This window comes from Chiloscyllium plagiosum, unplaced genomic scaffold, assembly GCF_037043375.1.
Source record: "Chiloscyllium plagiosum isolate Xiang-an unplaced genomic scaffold, Cpla_swu_hap1 HiC_scaffold_46, whole genome shotgun sequence".
Classification (NCBI taxonomy): domain Eukaryota; kingdom Metazoa; phylum Chordata; class Chondrichthyes; order Orectolobiformes; family Hemiscylliidae; genus Chiloscyllium; species Chiloscyllium plagiosum.
The window spans coordinates 15824967-15831315 of record NW_028270184.1 but is presented as its reverse complement, the minus strand read 5'-3'; positions in this window follow the sequence as shown (position 1 = coordinate 15831315).

The window sequence follows — 6349 nt, the reverse complement described above, 5'->3', positions numbered from 1 at the left end:
CCCAGATGGGAAGGACCATATGATGTCCTGCTAATGACACCAACTGCAAAATAAAACAAAAAACGTAAGTGGATACATTTTAGTCACTGTAAAAAGGTGCTATCATAAAGGTAAGACTATTCTATATTATCGGGATATTAGTCCTCAGGCTGGGAGTAAGTGAGAGCTGGCAATATCTACAGATCAGACACAGATGATAGTGCCCCAATACCAACTATCTGCCTGTTCTCCACTAATTCACCAGCCCCTGACTTCTGTAGGAGTATTCGTACCTATTGCATACATGCATTGAATCAAAGTGCCTGTGAGATATTGTATTATAGGCTATCTTTATTAACTCACTCACCTGCTCGCTGTATTAATTAATACCGGATTCCCGTTCATTCATTCATTCATAACCCTTTACAAACTCATTATTTGCTATAACACGGTTTCATCCATTCATTCAGAAAACGGCGGTTCTGTAATATCCAATTTAAAAATAATCCTTTCAAACCCATTATTGCATTTCCACACATTATCAGCATACAGAACAATACCATCCCCACCAACTCTCCACGAAACTTATAATATTAATCAGCTCTTACCAAGCACCTCCTGGACCTGAATGGATTAAGTACCTGTTAATTACCTTTTACCTGGACCATTATCCTTTTAAGAAGCAAACTGACAAAACAGCGCTTGCATGAAATTGCATGAATGAATGAAACTCTTACCAGCAAATAGTAAATAAATCTCACCACCCAGCTGCAGTCATCACTTTAATATTCTTTGTTTAATTACTATTTCTAAATTATTTCAAGCGTATAGGCCCAGTATTTTTACTAACATTTACTAATTTAAAAGGCAAAAGGACTAACACCTCTTAATTACGCAAGCAGACTAGACAGCCATTGTTAATCCCATCAGAATTAGCAGCCAGCATTTAGTAAGTTTTAACCCATCTCCTGTCTCCCAGGATAGAAGCCCTTCAAACCTTTGTGTACTATAGATAAAAAAATGTAACACCAAAGTAATGGAATTTTCATATGTGTTATACTGTGTATAAAGGGGCTCTTGTAAGAACTGTATTTTGGGATTCCAATACCACCTTGAACTTGTGCTGTAATTGCTGAATAAAGAGGAGAAAGTGAGGACTGCAGATGCTGGAGATCAGAGCTGAAAATGTGTTGCTGGAAAAGCGCAGCAGGTCAGGCAGCATCCAAGGAGCAGAAGAATCGACGTTTCGGGCATGAGCCCTTCTTCAGGCTACTTTCACCACTCACTGACCTCAGTCGTTATTTGAACACCACCCCACATGCCCTTGAAGATACCACGATCTTCTGTGTGAATACCAATAATACCCTGACAAATACAAATCTGGTACAAGCACTGTGTCTTTGTACTTTGACTGGCTTCAACTAATGATAGTGCATGCGATATTTCAGTACAACACTTAAATGGAATTAATGGTGCACCAAACAAACGTTGAACTTTTATGGCTCAGCAAACCATTAAGGTTTATTTCTTCGACTATCCTCAAGGGCCAGGTCATAGACGACAAAGAGATTTTCGATTTAATTACGCTGTCAATATCAAAGGAAGGAAGTGCAAAGTATGCATTTGACTAGTTTACAACTTGGAAGTCCAAACCTATAACAGTGAATGGTTACAGCAGGTTCATCAAGCAGTAAGGAGTAAGAACAATGGATCTGTACCTGAGAAACATTAGATCTTCTACACTCCACATCCTGGGTCGGTCAGTTGGAGCTGGCTTCTCTACTCAGGGGACTCCAATCCCAGCCTGTGCTGTGTGCGCACTATTACACCTTCACATAGATGATCCATATGGCCAACAACACTGTGATGCCACAAGAGATAAACTGCCAATGTGCCAAATTAAATGTGGAGGGAAAGCTCAGAAGGATCGAGAATATATGAGATGCCAGGAGGCACCCAAAGGAATACCCATCACTATACATCCAATTGTTGACTGGTGTATAGAGTGAACAAATGGAAGCAGACCCAAGATAGGATGGTCTTACCCGAGCCACTACCATTACATAATTACAGACCAAGATGTGCATAAAGAAGCAGCCAGAGATGAAACTGCCTTTGATGGAGATTGCCACGAATGTCGGTAGCATGGACAGAACACACTGCTACACATGTTCCAATATACAGTCATAAAAAATGCAGCCTGAATTGTGTGGAATGACCACATGGGTGTGTAACCATACAGCTTACTCCTGGTTGCCCGTTGACTTTAATGCCTTGGTGCATTACGTCCCTGCCTTTTGACTCCCAGGAATGGCCCCCACTCCATCATCTGAATGGACAGGGTACCACTACACAAAGTGGAGCAAACGTAGTCTGCAATGTGAATACTCTGGATAGCAGGACTTCTTTGCTTCTATGTGACCAAATTGTGGTACAGTATCAGCTCTTTATGAACTAAATGAGTTGGCACATGCATTCGCCAAGATGGAAAATAAAACTGCGATTGCAATGGGATTAGCGAACCAGAAAACATCGGAGATAAGGACACTGGACTTAGAAAATCAGATGGTGTTGGACTATGTGCTACCAGCTCAAGGAGGCGCCTGTGCTGTTATTGGACCTGATTGTTGTTTATGGACTGACGATTCTGAAAAACAAATTGACAACATCACTCAGTAGATTGAGCAAGATGGAAAAGATTGGTAAAAGGGTTGAAATTGTAATCTCATTAGGCCTAGCTGCAGTGACCATTTTTCCAGCTTACCTGATCGCTTGTTTTGTTCTTTTTCACAATGTGGTGTCAGTAGATGTGTAAATTTGTAACTACATCTTGTTTGTTCAGTTCTCTGTAAATCTTGTTACTATATTGTGACTATGTGTCACGAGCCCATTGCCTGATCCAACTGCCAAACAGAACGATTTGCATCTAACCAGACATGTCTCAAAACTGTGTGTATTCTAATCGTTTGGTCTTCTCAGACTGACCCTTAGGGTATCAATACCTTACTACCAGTAGGAAAACCAGCCCTTGTACAAATAAAAATTACTGTTTGATTTACAAGAATGTTTGTATTTGTGTATGTGTGGTCCTCAAAAGAACACAGGTGGGGATGCAAGATGGTGGCGATCTGAATAGGTCAGCCTTGCTGAGCTCTGCACCCCAACCCAAGATAATATTTTTTCAGCCCCCATCTTAAGTTTTTTTTTGGAAAAACGTATTGTTAAAGGGTAAGACAACCGTTTAAATCCTTTTCGAGCATGCAAGAATGACTAAGGGGAAAGCAAAAGGCCAAGTTTCAACACACAGGACACTTGAAAACAGCGGGCAGGCCTGAGACTGCAACTGGGGAAACAGCTCCAGCTCCCTCTGCAGCTGTGAAAGAAACGCCTGCGCAGCAGAACTTCGTGGAGGAACTCGGAGTGATCCGACAGCTGATCCAGGAGATGAGGGAAGAGACTCGGAATCAACTGGAGCCCACCTCCGCTATGTTGCAAAAGCAGGAGAAGGAGTTGGAATGGCTTGGGAAGGGCGACAGCGGCGTCAGAGACCGAGGTTGCGTCTTCGGCGGGGCGAATCCACGCCCTTGAAGAACAGGTTCGGGCCCTGTCTGAGCAAGTCGATGATTTGGAAAACGGAGGCAGGGGAATCAATATCCGGGTCGTTGGCCTACCAGATGGAGTAGAAGGTGGGCAGCCAGGAAGTTTTTGAAATAAAATCATGTGTGGTACAGGAAAAGCACAGCAGGTCAGACAGAATCCGAGGAGCAGGAGAATCGATGTTTCGAGTATAAGCCCTTCATCAGGAATGAGGCTTGTGGGTCAGGGGGCTGACACTTGGGTGAAGGTAGCTGAGAATGCAAAAGGTAGATGAAGGTCAGGAAGGTGATAAGTTGGAGAGTAGAGTGGAGCAGATAGATGGGATTGATGATGGACAGGTCAAGAGGGTGCTGCCGAGTTGGAGGCTTGGGACTGGGATGGGGGGGAAATGAGGAAACTGGTGAAATCCATATTAATACCATGTGGTTGCAGTGTGCCAAGGTGGAAGATGAGGCCTTGGGGTAAAGGATCCTTCCACGTTCAACAAAAATTTACCTGTACTTCCACCAATGTCATCTGCCGTATCCATTGCACCTGATGTGGTCTCCTCTACATTGGGGAGACAGGACGCCAACTTGTGGATCGTTTCAGAGAATATAACTGGAACACGGGAACCAACATGGCTGAATACTTCAACTCCCCCCTCCCCCCAGGATATGCAGGCCCTGGGCCTCCTCCGTCGCCAAGCCCTAACCACCCGATGCCTGGAAGAAGAGCAACTGACTTTCCACCTTGGGACCCTGCAACCACGAGATTAATGTGGATTTCACCAGTTTCCTCACTTCCCCATCCCCCATCTTATCCCAGTCCCAAACCTACAACTCGTCACCACCCTCTTGACCTGTCGTCCTTCCCATCTATCCGCTCCACCTTCCTATTTGACCTATCACCTTCTCCCCCACCTTCATCCACCTATTGCATTCTCAGCTACCTCCACCCAAGCCCCACCCCCACCTTCCCATTTATCTCTCAGCCCCGGCCCAGAAGCCTCATTGCTGATGAAGGGCTTACACCCGAAATGTCGATTCTCCTGCTCAACTCTGATCTCCAGCATCTGCAGTCCTCACTTTCTCCCTGAAATAAAATCACACCACGTACAGGTGAGAGAAACTATATGGGTGTTCTGTCTATTGGATTAGAATTTACCTGATCATCCAGCCAGGAGAGAAAAAGTTACAGACATTATGGAGATAACTGATAATATCAGGACAATGACAGGGATACACCTGAGCTGACACAGCCACACTGGGGAAAGACCCTGCTCCATGTGCAGGAAGAGTTCAGTCAGACATCCAGCTGCTGAGACACCTGTAAATTTTACTGGTGGTTTCTGATGATTTTGCTTCTTTTTATCACATCTAGCTTTATATCATCTCACCTTTTACAACAGTAAAACCTCCCAAAGGAAGAGGGCGGGGGGAACTACCCGACACGCCCACTAAATCACGTCACCATTCAAACCCGCGCCTGCGCACACCGCCTCCGGTTGAACCAAAATGGCGGCCGTTAACCGGCACCTGCTTCACGAAAGAAGCCTGAGGCTCTTCTGCGGCTTAAATCGCGGACCCAGAAAACCTACGTTTGGGGCTTAAGACCTAAACTGGGCAATCATGAAACTTTCTTACTGGAATATTGCGCTGAGCGCTTCAGTCACCACTCGCCGTGACAAATATGGCATTGAGGCCATCACTCGCCCAAAACCGCTCGTGAACCTAATTAAATGTGCGCATGTCCGTCTGATTGAGAACTTGTTACAGCCAATAGCAAGCAAGGGGCGTGATTAAAAGCCGGATCTATTGATCCTCCAGCCAATCAGAAAATTGAAGACGGCTCTGTGGTTGAGGGGTGGGGTTAGATGTTGACTCGCTGGAGACAGAACTTTGTTTTAGGTTTAGGTTTAGGTTTATTTTGATGGACAATTTGATATTTTATTCGTTTTTTTGCTCTATGAGATTAAGCTCCCTCAATTGATGGGGGAATAGGAAGAAGAATAAATCAATTTCAAAGTGTGAAATTGAATAGCCCATTGAGTCATTCAACCGTTGTGCACCAGAAAGGTCTTAGATTAGATTAGATTACTTTACAGTGTGGAAACAGGCCCTTCGGCCCAACAAGTCCACACCGCCCCGCCGAAGCGCAACCCACCCATACCCCTACATTTACCCCTTACCTAACACTACGGACAATTTAACATGGCCAATTCACCTGACCTGCAGGTCTTTGGACTGTGGGAGGAAACTGGAGCACCCGGCGGAAACCCACGCAGACACGGGGAGAATGTGCAAACTCCACACAGTCAGTCGCCTGAGGCGGGAATTGAACCCGGGTCTCTGGCGCTGCGAGGCAGCAGTGCTAACCACTGTGCCACCCACTAAGTTTTGATGATGTGTACCTACCAGTTTATTCTAGTGAATAAACTGAGTTATTAATCACACAACACCAGGTTATAGTCCAACAGGTTTAATTGGAAGCACACTAGCTTTCGGAGTGTCGCTCCTTCATCAGGTGATAGCGGAGGGCTCAATCTTAACACAGAATTTATAGCAAAAATTTAGTGTGATATAACCTCAGTTATTAGCATCTTTCACTGGTGCTGGAAACTGCCAGAGCTGATCAAGCCCTTGCTGGTAGGTGCACATCATCAAAACTCAAACTTATTTGACTAAACCAAAGGAAATAATTCCCATTCTGAATGAATTGTGCATTAAACCAGAACCGATAAGATTTTCCCCCACCCCATGAGTTGAAGGCATTTTATAAGGTTTAGGTGTCA